The 16,807-nt window shown below is 47.6% G+C and overlaps 1 long non-coding RNA gene and 2 other non-coding genes across 3 annotated transcripts; 1 reads left to right on the top strand and 2 right to left on the bottom strand.

Annotated features, from left to right (window-relative positions):
- Positions 1–3,191: 3,191 nt before the first annotated feature.
- Positions 3,192–3,382, bottom strand: LOC112442853 (U2 spliceosomal RNA). Its single transcript, XR_003031141.1, has one exon. It is a non-coding gene; the product is annotated as a U2 spliceosomal RNA (small nuclear RNA).
- A 10,893-nt stretch (positions 3,383–14,275) lies between these two features.
- On the top strand, positions 14,276–15,776 carry LOC132343079 (uncharacterized). Its single transcript, XR_009491758.1, has 2 exons — positions 14,276–15,166; positions 15,512–15,776. It is a non-coding gene; the product is annotated as an uncharacterized lncRNA (long non-coding RNA).
- On the bottom strand, positions 14,479–14,669 carry LOC112442844 (U2 spliceosomal RNA). Its single transcript, XR_003031132.1, has one exon. It is a non-coding gene; the product is annotated as a U2 spliceosomal RNA (small nuclear RNA).
- Positions 15,777–16,807: the final 1,031 nt, after the last annotated feature.

The raw sequence follows: 16,807 nt of genomic DNA, 5'->3' as shown, positions 1-16,807 counted from the left end.
CCCCCGAGTCACTGTCCAGAACATTTCCCTGTTTTATTTTCCTCCATGGCTTGTGTCACTGTCTGAAATGACCCTCTTGAGTCACTGTCTGCCTCTCTCTACTTCTCAATATAATGTTCACTCTATGAGGGCAGGTCCTGATCCATTTCACTGAGGCCTTCAACCTGGCAGGCACTCCATCCATGAACGCTCAAAGTAAGAATGTTTGAATGTTCTCTCTAGGAAATCCTCCAGTGCACTCTGTCCTGGGCTGTGATCTTGTGGACAAGGGCTGCAGAAATGAGGCTGCCAGGAAACAAAATGGTCATTAATGGAGGAAGGTTCCATGGGCTCCAGGCTGGATGTGGAGATGGGGACTGGAATTCCCATTTAAAGGATACTGGACTGGGCCAGGCCCCGGTGTTGCCCTGACAAACTGGGTCCCTTCCTTCACCCGAACTCTGTCCCACCTCCTCCTTGCCATTTGTTTATCAACGCCTTTCCTGGCAAAGGCAAAGGATGAAGAATGGGGGAGAGACTGCCAGTTTCAGGTCTCTTATCTTTAATCAAGTGACAGGTTCCCTCTTGGGTGAGAGGCCCAGGAGATGTAAGAGAGAGAGGAGCTGCTGCTGCTGCTGCTGCTAAGTCGCTTCAGTCGTGTCCGAGTCTGTGCGACCCCATAGACCGCAGCCCACCAGGCTCCCCCGTCCCTGGGATTCTCCAGGCAAGAACACTGGAGTGGGTTGCCATTTCCTTCTCCAATGCATGAAAGTGAAAAGTGAAAGTGAAGCCGCTCAGTCCTGTCCAACTCTTCCCAACCCCGTGGATTGGAGCCCACCAGGCTCCTCCGCCCATGGGATTTTCCAGGCAAGAGTACTGGAGTGGGGTGCCATTGCCTTCTCCAGAAGAGAGGAGCTAGGAAGTTTCAAAGATTGTGAAGGAATCAATATCTGTGAAACTGATAGTGTTCACAGTCCACTTCAGCTAATTTCTAGCTGGGTGACTTTCACAAGTTACTTAACCTTTCTGTTCTTCAGTTTCTTCTTTTAGGGAAAATACACTTGGGTGGAGCCGAGAATTTTAAAAATTCCTAGAGCTGAGAGTCTTCCCCTGGGGACTCCAGCAAACCCACACTGTTTCAGAGATCTGTTAAGTGTTGGGAGCAGGGCCTTGTCCACAGGATAGAAGAAATAATCTCGTATTAAAAAGAAACAAAACTATACTAAAGGATCTGGACAGCTCCGTATTTCAGTGGTTTGAAAGTTAAAGGAAAATTTGCATAATGTTGGTCCATGGATATGACCCTCACAAGAAACAGTACTCCTAAGTAAACCGCCCCAACAGGGCAACAGAAAATCACACGTTGGTAAAACAAAACAGAAACCTTCACGAGACAGGTACCCAGAGCAAAACAAGGAAAACACTGGAAAAGATGTAAGAAGCCTGTTGTTCATACTTGCTCTTTTCCCTGAGAGGGGTGCACTATTCCTGCAGGTACTACAATACCAGGTCAATGGGTGGAGTGGACGGAGTAAGGTTCTATTCCAACTCCCTGCTCCAAACACCCATTTACTAAAATGTCCTGGCATAGAGGATGTGGTGTTGTTTGGTTGCTAAGTCCTGCCTGACTCTTTGTGACCCCGTAGATTGCATCCTGCCCAGACTTCCCGGTGCTTCGGTATCGCCTGGAGTTGCTCAAACTCATGTCCATTGATGTGGTGATGCCATCCAACCATCTCATCCTCTGTCTTCCTTCTCCTGCCTTCAATCTTTCCCGGCATCACAGTCTTTTCCAGGGAGTGGGTTCTTCCCATCAGGTGGCCAAAGTATTGGAGCTTCAGCTTCAGCATCAGTCTTTCCAAGGACAATTCAGGGTTGATTTCCTTTACGACGGACTGGTTTCATCTCCTTGTGGTCCAAGGGACTCTCAGGAGTCTTCTCCAGCACCACAGTTCCAAAGTTCTTCGGCCTCTGACATCTTTATAGTCCAGCTCTCACATCCCTAAATGACTACTGGAAAGACCACAGCCTTGACTATAGGGACCATTGTCGATAAAGTGATGTCTTTGCTTTTTAACACGCTGTCTAGGTTGTCATAGCTTTCCTGCCAAGAAGCAATCATTTTCTGATTTCCTGGCTGCAGTCACCATCCTCAGTGATTTTAGGGCCCAAGAAGAGGAAATCTGTCACTGCTTCCACATTTCCCCCGTTCAATTAGCAATGCAGTGATGGGACCAGATGTCATGACCTTAGTGTTTTTACTATTGAGGGTTTTTTTTTTTTTTTTTTTAATTAATTATTTATTTTTGACTGCACTGGGTCTTCGTCGATGCTAGAGTCTTCTCTAGTTGCCAGCGGGGCTACTCTCTAATTGTGGTTTATGGGCTCTGGAGTACAGGCTCAGTAGTTGTGTCCAAGGGGTTTAGTTGCCCCAGGGCATGTGGAATCTTCCTGGACCAGGAATTGAACCAATCCCCTACACTGGCAAGCGGATTCTTAATCACTGGGCTAGGAAGGAAGTCCAGTACTGAATTTTAAGCCAGGTTTTTCACTCTCCTCCTTCATCCTCAGCAAGAGTCGTTCGTTCTGGCTTATTCATGATTTGAACTTGTGCTAACCTCAAAAGCCTGCCTTGTGTATCCAAAAGACACAGTGGCCTTATTTAGGCCCTCCTCTCTTCGGAACTCTAAGGAAAAATACAACTCAGTCAGTGGCACTGACCTCTCCTTGTCAGTCAGTCACCTGGATAAATGAAATCCCGGTACAACCGACACACTGAGTGGAAAGCCCATTATCTTAACCTCGATTCCAGGTGGAATTCGGTGCTTTTGAGCAGGAACTTCTTGAAGACAGAAAACAAAATACTGAAGTAATTACAGAGATCTCAATAGGCGAGGGGGCATAGAAACAGAAGTTTCAAGCTAGTATTCTGGTTTTATGCTGAAAATGGCATCAGGAGGGACTGGGGATATCAAGTAGGAGCCTGGACACCAACTCCTTTTGTAAAGTATGAAGTCAGAAATGAGAGCAGGAAGACCACTTTCCCAAGACTGTAAGGTAGAACGGGGTGATTTTCAGGACAACAGAGACTTAAGCAGATGCCTCAAACTACACCTGCCAAACTGTAGAAAAACAAGAGACCAAGTTCCAGATCCAGCTGACTCCAGCAAAGAGCCAGTTTCTGCTTTTGGGTACTTCCATAAGCGTCCCCAAGGGGGTGCACCGTTCCTGGAGGTACTGCAATACCAGGTCGATGCGTGGAGTGGACGGAGCAAGCTCCTATTCCAACTCCCTGCTCCAAAAATCCACTTAATATATTGTCCTCGGATAGAGAACGTATCAGATATTAAACTGATAAGAACAGATACTACACTTGATCTTAGCCAAAAGGCCGAGAAGCGATACCGTGTCACCACCCGTCGCTGTCACCGTCCTGCTGACGTGCATATCGCACTCAGTGTGATCGGGGCCCCAGTGACTCCAGGTCTCCTTTCCTTTGCCTCGTTGACAGTGCTATGGCGGTACTACATCAGAGTCTCGAGCTGAAGTTGGATTCTCCACATCGTAAAAGAGAAATCCCGCATCTGCCGCGGCTTTGTGGTTCTCGGGCGGAAGCGCCGTCTCGAATCTGCATGCCCCGCCCTCTGTCGCCAAGAAGGCGTGGCTCCGGCGGGACCGCAGCGCCCTGGGGACGGCCTCGGGGCGGCGGCAGGGGAGCTCCTCCTTGGGGCTAGTGGAGAGGAGAGACCCGACCGGAGGGGGTGCGGGGTGGCCGGCGAGACAGACCCGTGCGACGAGCTGTTGGCCGAGAGTTTTCCTGAAGACAAGGTCGCAAGACTCACTCGCTAGAAACGCCCGGACTGCAGTGTGGAACACAGGCCTCCGCCTGCGGAGAGAGGGGCTTTGTAGGGTCGCGTGTGTGGAGGGGGCTTCGCTGCCAGGCGGAAGGCGGATGGCCCACAGTGGGGAAGGGAGGGGGCGTGTGGATGCGGAGGGCGGGGCCGGGCCGCGGGAGGGGTTCACTCCAATTCCAGCGCCCTGTCCTTCGGTGCTTCTACGAACCAACCCGATCCCGGGCTTCCTACCGAAAGCTCTCTCCGCCAAGGACCTCGTTTCCCCACCCCTCCTCCTTAGCTGTGGGTCTCCCTGGTGGCTCAGATTGTCAAGAATCAGCCTGCAAGACAGGAATCACGGGCTCGATTCCTGTTTCAGAAAGGATTTCAGAAGATCCCCTAGAGGAGGAAATGGAAACCCACGACTGTATTCTTGCCTAGGAAATCCCATGGACGCAGGAGCCTGGCGGGTCACAAGGTCCCAAACAGTCGGACACTCCTTAGCGACTAAACAACAGGAAATATTCTGTTGATCTGAGTTGTCACAGCCACTAGCCACATGCAGCCAGGGAACTGTGGGCTAGTGGTTTCTCCCAATTCAGACGTACTGAAAGTGGAAAAAACACATGGGGATTTCAAAGACTTAGTCTTAAAAATTGTAACATATCTCTGTAATGTTAATATTAATTACATATTGCAATGATATTTTAGATATCTGTTTGTGTGTGTGGCGGGGGGAGTGTGCCCCAGGGCTTGCAAGAACCCTGAGGAGGGATGGGATGGAAATCTCCCTGCCTTGTCATTGAAAGGATAGAGCTCTAATCACTGACCACTGGAGAATTTTGAGATAAGTTGAGTTAAAGAACATATTAAACTTAATTTCCCCCACTTCTCTTTATTTTTTTAATATGCCTAAGAATGTTTGCATTTACCTGCAGGAGGGAATTCCCTGGTGGTTCAGTGGTTAGGCCTCAGCGCTTTCAGTGCAGGAGTCCAGGTTCCATCCTAGGTTGGAAACCTGGGATCCCAAAAGCCACACGGTGTGGCCAAATTAAAAAAACAACCAGTTATGTGTGTGCCTCACATATTTCTTGAAAGCACTGTTACAGATGGAAGTGATGAGAGGCTAAGCATCTTGCCAAATGTGAAAAGAAGTAAGGATTTGCATTAGAATCCTGCTAACCATCATGGTCAACAAAAGAGTCCGAAATGCAGTACTTGGATGCAACCTCAAAAACGACAGAATGATCTCTGTTCGTTTCCAAGGCAAACCATTCAATATCACAGTAATCCAAGTCTACGCCCCAACCAGTAACGCTGAAGAAGCTGAAGTTGAATGGTTCTATGAAGACCTACAAGACCTTTTAGAACTAACACCCAAAAAAGATGTCCTTTTCATTATAGGGGACTGGAATGCAAAAGTAGGAAGTCAAGAAACACCTGGAGTAACAGGCAAATTTGGCCTTGGAATACGGAATGAAGCAGGGCAAAGACTAATAGAGTTTTGCCAAGAAAATGCACTGGTCATAACAAACACCCTCTTCCAACAACACAAGAGAAGACTCTATACATGGACATCACCAGACGGTCAACACCGAAATCAGACTGATTATATATTCTTTGCAGCCAAAGATGGAGAAGCTCTGTACAGTCAGCAAAAACAAGACCAGGAGCTGACTGTGGCTCAGACCATGAACTCCTTATTGCCAAATTCAGACTGAAATTGAAGAAAATAGGGAAAACCACTAGACCATTCAGGTATGACCTAAATCAAATCCCTTATGATTATACAGTGGAAGGGAGAAATAGATTTAAGGGCCTAGATCTGATAGATAGAGTGCCTGATGAACTATGGAATGAGGTTCGTGACATGGTACAGGAGACAGGGATCAAGACCATTCCCATAGAAAAGAAATGCAAAAAAGCAAAATGGCTGTCTGGGGAGGCCTTACAAATAGCTATGAAAAGAAGAGAAGTGAAAAGCAAAGGAGAAAAGGAAAGATATAAACATCTGAATGCAGAGTTCCAAAGAATAGCAAGAAGAGATAAGAAAGCCTTCCTCAGCGATCAATGCAAAGAAATAGAGGAAAACAACAGAATGGGAAAGACTAGGGATCTCTTCAAGAAAATCAGAGATACCAAAGGAACATTTCATGCAAAGATGAGCTCGATAAAGGACAGAAATGGTATGGACCTAACAGAAGCAGAAGATATTAAGAAGAGATGGCAAGAATACACAGAAGAACTGTACAAAAAAGATCTTCACGACCCAGATAATCACGATGGTGTGATCACTGACCTAGAGCCAGACATCCCGGAATGTGAAGTCAAGTGGGCCTTAGAAAGCATCACTACGAACAAAGCTAGTGGAGGTGATAGAATTCCAGTTGAGCTATTCCAAATCCTGAAAGATGATGCTGTGAAGGTGCTTCACTCAATATGCCAGCAAATTTGGAAAACTCAGCAGTGGCCACAGGACTGGAAAAGGTCAGTTTTCATTCCAATCCCAAAGAAAGGGCAATGCCAAAGACTGCTCCAACTACCGCACAATTGCACTCATCTCACACGCTAGTAAAGTAATGCTCAAAATTCTCCAAGCCAGGCTTCAGCAATATGTGAACCGTGAACTTCCTGATGTTCAAGCTGGTTTTAGAAAAGGCAGAGGAACCAGAGATCAAATTGCCAACATCCGCTGGATCATGGAAAAAGCAAGAGAGTTCCAGAAAAACATCTATTTCTGCTTTATTGACTATGCCAAAGCCTTTGACTGTGTGGATCACAATAAACTGTGGAAAATTCTGAAAGAGATGGGAATACCAGAACACCGGATCTGCCTCTTGAGAGATTTGTATGCAGGTCAGGAAGCAACAGTTAGAACTGGACATGGAACAACAGACTGGTTCCAAATAGGAAAAGGAGTTCGTCAAGGCTGTATATTGTCACCCTGTTTATTTAACTTATATGCAGAGTACATCATGAGAAACGCTGGACTGGAAGAAACACAAGCTGGAATCAAGATTGCCGGGAGAAATATCAATAACCTCAGATATGCAGATGACACCACCCTTGTGGCAGAAAGTGAAGAGGAACTAAAAAGCCTCGTGATGAAAGTGAAAGTGGAGAGTGAAAAAAGTTGGCTTAAAGCTCAACATTCAGAAAACGAAGATCATGGCATCCGGTCCCACCACTTCATGGGAAATAGATAGGGAAACAGTGGAAACAGTGTCAGACTTTATTTTTCTGGGCTCCAAAATCACTACAGATGGTGACTGCAGCCATGAAATTAAAAGACGCTTACTCCTTGGAAGGAAAGTTATGACCAACCTAGATAGCATATTCAAAAGCAGAGACATGACTTTGCCAACAAAGGTCCGTCTAGTCAAGGCTATGGTTTTTCCTGTGGTCATGTATGGATGTGAGAGTTGGACTGTGAAGAAGGCTGAGCACCGAAGAATTGATGCTTTTGAACTGTTGGAGAAGTTCAACAGTTGTTGAGAGAAGACTCTTGAGAGTCCCTTGGACTGCAAGGAGATCCAACCAGTCCATTCTGAAGGAGATCAGCCCTGGGATTTCTTTGGAAGGAATGATGCTAAAGCTGAAACTCGAGTACTTTGGCCACCTCATGCGAAGAGTTGACTCATTGGAAAAGACTCTGATGCTGAGAGGGATTGGGGGAAGGAGGAGAAGGGGATGCCAGAGGATGAGATGGCTGGATGGTATCACTGACTCAATGGACATGAGTCTGGGTGAGCTCCGGGAGTTGGTGATGGACAGGGAGGCCTGGCGTGCTGCGATTCATGGGGTCGCAAAGAGTCGGACACGACTGAGCGACTGATCTGACCTGATCTGAACCACTGGAACTTGAGGTTTTTTAAACTGGTGTCCTGCTACTTCCTTTGGGGATGATAAGAATGCCTCTCTGATGAGGGTACTTGTGAAGCTACACGAGGAAATGCAGTACATCAGAATGTCCAAGTGAGTATATCCTAGGGAATGTCACTTCTTGGCTGTAAAGTAGAAATAATTCCATTTGAAGTCTTGCAAACCATCTACACCTACTCACCCTGAGCCTTCCTATTTCACATCTCGCTCTCCCTGGTCTTGTATTTCTGTTGGCTGCCAAGTGGCTTTGACACCCATGATGCTCACGTGGCATAGGTACACGTGTAGATATGGACACAGACACATAGAATGTAGGTATAGTCACAAATACACAGTCAGTAGTGCTGTACCTTCACCTTGATGGGAAACCTTTTGTTTGCTGGTCTATTCCGAGCACCTAGTGCTCTGAATGTACTTGACTTTTGATGAATGTGTGTTGAGTGACTGGATGAGGTTCCAATGAGACAATGTATACTGTGCTTAGGCTGGGTCTGACAAAGTCTTCAAATTTCTGAATCAGAAATTTTGAAAGAAGGCCCCAGTGTTTATCTGTGTTTTATCTGTGTTTATCAAGTCCTCCAGATGATCCTGACAAGCTCCCAAATTTGAGCATGCAGCCATTGTGTGGGCCAAACAACACGGGTGCCTTGACAGAAGTCTATGAAACCAAGACGCTGAGTCAGGGACTTCCCGGTGGTCCAGGGGTTAAGTATGCGCCTCCCCGTGCAGGGGACACGGTGTGATTCCTGGTGCAGAACTAAGATTCCCCCATGCATGGAGGCATGTAAGTCTGAGCGCTCTGGAGCCTGTGTGTCACAACTAAGACCCGACATAGCCAGAACGTAAACACACGTTTAAAAAGCGGAATCAAACATGTAAGGTCTCTGGGGATTGGGCCCCGTTGTGAAAGCTCTAAAGAGTCCCTCAGCTCGGATAACTGGCCGACAGCGAGTTCCCTGCACAGGGGAGCCTGATTCCCGCCCCTCAACTCACCTCTGTCTCTCTCTGGTGAGCTTGTTCCTCCCCGCTCTCAGTTGTTGGCTATTGTTCCCACGGCACTGTCACCCTCTTGGGGCTCTGACTGCTGTTTCTTGCTGATCACCCAACAGCACTCCCGAGGCCAAGGTCTCCCCAAGTGCCAGTCTCCTGTGCAGATGGATGCTGGAATCTGTCCCCATGTGGATCTGTCTCCTAAGACATTACAACCTGCTGCAACTGCCTCTTCATAACCTTCTCCACCCTCCAGCCTCCTCCAGCCTCTGCCTTCCCAGCACCACCTATTAGGCCTTCAGTAAAAGCATAAGAAACGTCACGGAAATCAGATTTCCTGCTCAGAAAATGTTCACTTACACCTGATCAGTATCAGTATCAGTTCAGTCGCTCAGTCGTGCGACTGAGGTCATGCCAGGCCTCCCTGTCCATCACCAACTCCCAGAGACCACCCAAAGCCCTGTCCATTGAGTCAGTGATGCCGTCCAACCATCTCATCCTCTGTCATCCCCTTCTCCTCCTGCCCTCAATCTCTCCCAGTATCAAGGTTTTTTCAAATGAGTCAGCTCTTCACATCAGGTGGCCAAAGTACTGGAGTGTCAGCTTCAACATCAGTCCTTCCAAGGAACACCCAGGACTGGTTGGATCTCCTTGCAGTCCAAGGGACTCTCAAGAGTCTTCTCCAACACCACAGTTCAAAAGCATCAACTCTTCGGCGCTCAGCTTTCTTTATAGTCCAACTCTCAAATGACTACTGGAGAAATCACAGCCTTGACTAGACGGACATTTGTTGACAAAGTAATGTCTCTGGTTTTCAATATGCTATCTAGGTTGGTCATAACTTTCCTTCCAGAGAGTAAGCGTCTTTTAATTTCATGGCTGGAAACACCATCTGCAGTGATTTTGGAGCCCAGAAAAATAAAGTCAGCCACTGTTTCCACTGTTTCCCCATCTACTTGCCATGAAGTGATGGGACCAGATGTCATGATCTTCGTTTTCTGAATGTTGAGCTTTAAGCCAACTTTTTCACTCTCCTCTTTGACTTTCATCAAGAGGCTCTTTAGTTCTTCTTCACTTTCTGCCATAAGGGTGGTGTCATCTACATATCTGAGGTTATTAATATTTCTCCCGGCAATCTTGATTCCCGCTTGTGCTTCCTCCAGCCCAGCGTTTCTCATGATGTACTCTGCATACAAGTTAAATAAGCAGGGTGACAAGATACAGCCTTGACGAACTCCTTTTCCTATTTGGAACCAGTCTGTTGTTCCATGTCCAGTTCTAACTGTTGCTTCCTGACCTGCATATAGGTTTCTCAAGAGGCAGATCAGGTGGTCTGGTATTCCCGTCTGTTTCAGAACTTTCCACAGTTTACTGTGATCCACACAGTCAAAGGCTTTGGCATAGTCAATAAAGCAGAACTAGATGTTTTTCTGGAACTCTCTTGCTTTCTCAATGATCCAGTGGATGTTGGCAATTTGATCTCTGGTTCCTCTGCCTTTTCTAAAACCAGCTTAAACATTTGGAAGTTCACGGTTCACGTATTGCTGAAGCCTGGCTTGGAGATCATACATCTGATCATACCTCCGCAAAAACCACTTGAAAAGGCTGGCTATTGCATTCCCAACCTCAAACTGCAGTGAAGGTCCGGTCTGAAAAGGAGACTCCAGGGGTTTTCCCTGGCAGTTCAGAGGTTAGAACTCCACACTTTCACTGCCAAAGGCAAGGGTTCAATACCGGCTAAGGGATCTAAGATCCCACAAGCCCGGTGGCATGGCCAGAGAAAGAAACGAACCAAAAACCCCAGAAGGAGAGAAAGGAACCTGTTCAACTTCACACCACTTTGCTTCAGACTTGGGCAGTGACAGACCGAACCACCAGGGGGCAGCATCTGCCCCTTTTCTGCTCTGGCCTGGGCTCTGGGACTCGGTTTTGGATGAGTTGCGTCCGAATGGGCCCCTGGTAGGGAGAAAAGGGTCTCTAAGGGGCCCCTTCCCACAGTTTTTCTTTTCACATTCATCTTAGTAGTAGGTTGTGTTTCCCCCATTTTATTTTTCTTTTCTTGGCCTTGGCATCTTATTTCCCAAACCAGGAATGTAACCTGTGTCCTGTACAGTGGAAGAACAGAATTCTAACCCTGGACCACTGGGGAATTCCCTCTCCAATGTGTATTCTTGAGGAAGCAAAGCGGGAATTTGAAATTCATTGTCCATGTGATTCCCTGGTGGAAGCTGCTCGTGGACCTCGTCTCCCCTCCCACCCCTCCTCCTGCAGACTCCTCTCCTCCCTTCAGTTGTGCACTCAGACAGGTCGTCAGTTGGGATGCAGTGGAAACAAGGATGTCCTCAGCTGCTTCCTAGGAGAGCTCCACCCATCCTGTACCCTCCCCTACTCCAGAGCCTGAGTTGTCCTGGGGAAAGGGACCTGGAATCATCTAAGCCCCTCATTACGTGCTGAGGAAACCAAGACTCCCAAGGGGAGGTGGCTTTTCCAAGCCAGTTCAGTTGTCAGGACAGGAGTCATGATGACTCTCAGCCCAGGGTTCAGCCCACCAGGCCTTGAGGGGGCCTCTCTCTCCAGGGTCATCCCTCCCATGGCCTCTGTTTTTCTCCTCTAAGAAATCCCTCTCCCCAGTAAAGGCCTGAGGGTTCAGTATTACCCAGACCTTGCCTGAAAGTACAGGGTTTTATAGGTATCCCTCCCAACCCCCAAAGTGTCGGGGACCGGAGACCCGGAAACTCCCGGCTAAGGCTGGGTGCTTGGTTCCCACACTCAAGGAAACTCTTGAGTACGTTTAGTCAATCCATCATATAGTCATGAATTATGGAGGATTTCCTGATTGCCTGCTGTATGTCAGGCACAGTGCTGGGCACTGCAGAGCTGCGGCTGAGAAGAACCAGCTTCTGGGCTCAGCGCTTAGTCTGGTGGGGAGACAGCTCTGAGGAAGACCCTCCACTCAGCAGCTGGAATCTGACCCAGGTCAGGGAGCCAATATGAGGAAGCGGTAGGTTCTAGCTAGTCTGTCCTACTGTCTGGAATGTTTCTTTGCCTCCTGGCCACTTAAACTTGCGTCTGATATCACCACTGGAGAGGCCTTCATGAGCACCCCTCCCCCATGTAAAGTAGCTCTCCCCCCAGTCACTGTCCAGAACATTTCCCTGTTTTATTTTCCTCGATGGCTTATGTCACTGTCTGAAACGACTCTCGAGAGTCATTGTCTGTCTCTCCCTATTTCTCACTATAATGTTCACTCTATGAGGGCAGGTCCCGATCCATTTCACTGAGGCCTTCAACCTGGCAGGCACTCCATCCATGAATCCTCAAAGTAAGAACGTTTGAATGTTCTCTTTAGGAAATCCTCCAATGCATTCTGTCCTGGGCTGTGATCTTGTGGACAAGGTCTGCAGAAATGAGGCTGCAGGGAAACAAAATGGTCATTAATGGAGGAAGTTTCCATGGGCTCCAGGCTGGATGTGGAGATGGGGACTGGAATTCCCATTTAAAGGATACTGGACTGGGCCAGGCCCCGGTGTTGCCCTGACAAACTGGGTCCCTTCCTTCACCTCCTCCTTGCCATTTGTTTATCAACACCTTTCCTGGCAAAGGCAGAGGATGATGGATGGAGGAGAGACTGCCAGTTTCAGGTCTCTTATCTTTAATCAAGTGACAGGTTCCCCCTTGGGTGAGAGGCCCAGGAGATGTAAGAGAGGAGCTAGGAAGTTTCAAAGATTGTCGAGGAAACAAGATCTGTGAATCAGATATTGTTCACAGCCCACTTCAGCTAATTTCTAGCTGGGTGACTGTCACAAGTTACTTAACCTTTCTGTTCTTCAGTTTCTTTTTTTAGAGAAAATACACTTGGGTGGAGCCGAGAATTTAAAAATTTCCTAGACCTGAGGGTCTTCCCCTGAGGACTCCAGCAAACCCACACTGTTTCAGACATCTGTTAGGTGTTGGGAGCAGAGCCTTGTCCACAGGATAGAAGAAATAATCCCGTATTAAAAAGAAACAAAAGTAGTAAATGATCTGGACAGCTCCGTATAAAGTGTTTTGAAAGTTAAAGGAAATTTTGCATAATGTTGCTCCATGGATATGACCCTCACAAGAAACAGTACTCCTAAGTAAACTGCCCCAACAGGGCAACAGAAAATCACATATTGATAAAACAGAAACCTTCACGAGACAGGTACCCAGAGCAAAACACGGAAAACACTGAAAAAGATGTAACAAGCCTGTTGTTCATACTTTCTCTTTCCCCTGAGAGGGGTGCACTATTCCTGCAGGTACTACCATACCAGGTCAATGGGTGGAGTGGATGGAGTAAAGTTCTATTCCAACTCCCTGCTCCAAACATCCATTTACTAAAAAGTCCTGGCACAGAGGATCTGGTGTTGTTTCATGTTGTTCAGTTGCTAAGTCCTGTTTGACTCTTTGCAACCTTGTAGATTGCATCATGCCCAGACTTCCCGGTGCTTCGGTATCGCCTGGAGTTGCTCAAACTCATGTCCATTGATGTGGTGATGCCATCCAACCATCTCATCCTCTGTCTTCCTCTCCTGCCTTCAATCTTTCCCGGCATCACAGTCTTTTCCAGGGAGTGGGTTCTTCCCATCAGGTGGCCAAAGTATTGGAGCTTCAGCTTCAGCATCAGTCTTTCCAAGGACAATTCAGGGTTGATTTCCTTTAAGACGGACTGGTTTCATCTCCTTGTGGTCCAAGGGACTCTCAGGAGTCTTCTCCAGCACCACAGTTCCAAAGTTCTTCGGCCTCTGACATCTTTATAGTCCAGCTCTCACATCCCTAAATGACTACTGGAAAGACCACAGCCTTGACTATAGGGACCATTGTCGATAAAGTGATGTCTTTGCTTTTTAACACGCTGTCTAGGTTGTCATAGCTTTCCTGCCAAGAAGCAATCATTTTCTGATTTCCTGGCTGCAGTCACCATCCTCAGTGATTTTAGGGCCCAAGAAGAGGAAATCTGTCACTGCTTCCACATTTCCCCCGTTCAATTAGCAATGCAGTGATGGGACCAGATGTCATGACCTTAGTGTTTTTACTGTTGAGGGTTTTTTAAAAAATTAATTATTTATTTTTGACCGCACTGGGGCTTCCTTGATGCTAGAGTCTTCTCTAGTTGGCAGCGGTGGCTACTCTCTAATGGTGGTTTATGGGCTCTGGAGTACAGGCTCAGTAGTTGTGTTAAAGAGGCTTAGTTGTCTCAGGGCATGTGAAATCTTCCTGGACCAATATTTGAACCCATCCCTTGCCATTGGCAAGTGGATTCTTAATCACTGGGCTAGGAAGGAAGAGTCATTCCTTCTGGCTTATTTTGATTTGAACTTTGTGCTGAGCTGAAGAGCCTGCCTTGTATATCTAAAAGACACAGTGGCTCTTACTTTAGGCCCTTTCTTTTCTAAGTATTAACTCCAAGTAATAACACAACTTCTGCAATGGTACTCATCTCTCTTTGTCGGGCACTGACCTGTATAAATGAAATCTCAGTATAAACAACACACACACTGAGCCGAAAACCCATCATTTTAACCTAGACCGCAGGTGGATCTTGGTGGCTTTCTGCGGGAACTGCCTGAAGTCAGAAAACATGATTACAGAAGTAACATTAAAAACATAGAAAGAAGTAAATCAGGGTTGAGTAGACAGAAGATCTCATGCCTCCTGCCAGGAAGAAAGAAAAAAGGATGTAAACAAACCAAAAAAAACCTCCCTGAGATAGCCAAATCCTATACAGGAAAGGACCAGATTCTGCTTTTGGACACTTCCGTCTGTGTCCCCGAGGGGGTGCACCGTTCCTGGAAGTACTGCAATACCAGGTCGATGCGTGGAGTGGACGGAGCAAGCTCCTATTCCAACTCCCTGCTCCAAAAATCCATTTAATATATTGTCCTCGGATAGAGGACGTATCAGATATTAAACTGATAAGAACAGATACTACACTTGATCTTAGCCAAAAGGCCGAGAAGCGATAGTGTGGCACCGCCCGCCGCTGTCACCGTCCGGCTGTCGTGCACGTTGCACTCAGTGTGACCGGGTCCCCGCTCACTCCAGGTCTCCCTTCCTTTGCCTCGTTGACAGTGCTATGGCGGCACTACACCAGACTCTCGGGCAGAAGTTGGATTCTCCACATTGTAAAAGAGAAATCCCGCATCTGCCGCGGCTTTGTGGTTCTCGGGCGGAAGCGCCGTCTCGAATCTGCATGCCCCGCCCTCTGTCGCCGAGAAGGCGTGGCTCCGGCGGGACCGCAGCGCCCTGGGGACGGCCTCGGGGCGGCGGCAGGGGAGCTCCTCCTTGGGGCTAGTGGAGAGGAGAGACCCGACCGGTGCGGGTGCGGGGTGGCCGGCGAGACGGACCCGTGCGACGAGCTGTCGCAAGACAAGGTCGCAAGACTGATTCGCCAGAAACGTCCGGACTGCAGTGTGTTACTCAGGCTTCCTCCTGCGGAGAGAGGGGCTCCGTAGGGTCGGGTGTGTGGAGGGGGCTTCCCTGCCAGGCGGAAGGCGGATGGCCCACAGTGGGGAAGGGAGGAGGCGTGTGGAAGCGGAGGGCGGGGCCGGGCCGCGGGAGGGGTTCACTCCAACTCCAGCGCCTTTGTCCTTCGGTGCTTCTACAACCAAACCGATCCCGGGCCTCCTACCGAAAGCTCCCTCCGCCTAGACCCTCGTTTCCCTGCCCCTCATCAGCTGTGGGCTTCGCTGGTGGCTCAGATTGTCAAGAATCCGCCTGCAAGACAGGAATCACGGGCTCGATTCCTGAGTCGGAAAAATCCCCTAGAGGAGGAAATTGAAACCCACGACTGTGTTCTTGCCTAGGAAATCCCATGGACGCAGGAGCCTGGCGGGTCACAAGGACCGAAACAGCTGGACACACAGACTAAACAACAGGAAACATTCTATTGATCTGAGCCGTCACAGCCACTAACCACATGCAGCCAGGGAACTCTGGGCTGGTGGTTTCTCCCAATTCAGAGGTACTGAAAGTGGAAAAAACACATGGGGATTTAAAACTTAATATTAAAAATTGTAAAAAAAAATCTCTGTAATGATGATATTAATTACATATTGAAATGATATTTTAGATATTGTGTTTTATTCGTGGGGGGTTTGCAAGGGTTTGCCAGAACCGGAAGAGGGATGGAACCCCTGCCCTTGTCATTGGGAAGCATGGAGTTCTAACCACTGGACCACCAGAATTTGAGAAATCTTGAGTAAAGAACGTATTAAACTTAATTTCACTCACTCCTCTTTATTTTTTATATGCCTTAAGAATATTTCAATTTACCTGGGCAAGGGAATTCCTTGGTGCTCCAGTGGTTAGGCTTCAGTATTTTCAGTGCAGGAGCCCAGGTTCCATCCTTGGTTGGAGAACTGGGATCCCAAAAGCCACACAGCGTGGCCTAAGGGGAGAAAGTTATGTTTGTGACATATATTTCTTGAAAGCATTGTTACAGATGGAAGTGCTGAGAGGCTAAGAAAGTTGCCTAATGTGAAAAGAAGTCAGGAGTTGCATTCAAGCATCCTGCTAACCAGGGGTCCTGATATTCTAACTGGGGATGATAAGAATGCCTCTCTGATGCAGGTACTAGTGAATCTACCCGTGGAAATGAAAGCACAGGGGGATGTCTTGATGAGTATACCCTAGGGAAAGTTACTTCTTGCCTGTAAAATAGGCATTTGATTCCAATTTACAGTCTTGTGAACTATCTCTGCCTACTCACCCTGAGGATTCCTGTTTCATATCCCACTTTCCCTGGTCTTATGTTTCTGCTGGGCTGCCAAGTTGCTTTGACACCCATGATGCTCACGTGGCATAGATACACATGTGGATATGGACACAGACATAGAATATGAGTATATTCACAAATATACAGCCATTAGTCCTGTATTGTCTTTCACCTTGATGGTAAATATTTTGTTTGCAGGTGTATTATCAGCACCTATGGTAGTGCTCTGAACGTACTTGACTCTTGATGAATAAGTGTTGAATGAATGGTTGAGGGTCCAATGAGACAATGTATAATGTGCTTAGCTTGGGCCTGACAAATTCCTCAAATTTCTTGATCAGAAATTCTGGAAGGAGGCCCCAGCTCTGTTTTTATCAAGTCCTCT

Source organism: Bos taurus, chromosome 19 (assembly GCF_002263795.3).
Source record: "Bos taurus isolate L1 Dominette 01449 registration number 42190680 breed Hereford chromosome 19, ARS-UCD2.0, whole genome shotgun sequence".
NCBI lineage: Eukaryota > Metazoa > Chordata > Mammalia > Artiodactyla > Bovidae > Bos > Bos taurus.
The sequence above is the reverse complement of the archived record's forward strand: the minus strand, read 5'-3'. Positions and strand labels throughout refer to the sequence as shown.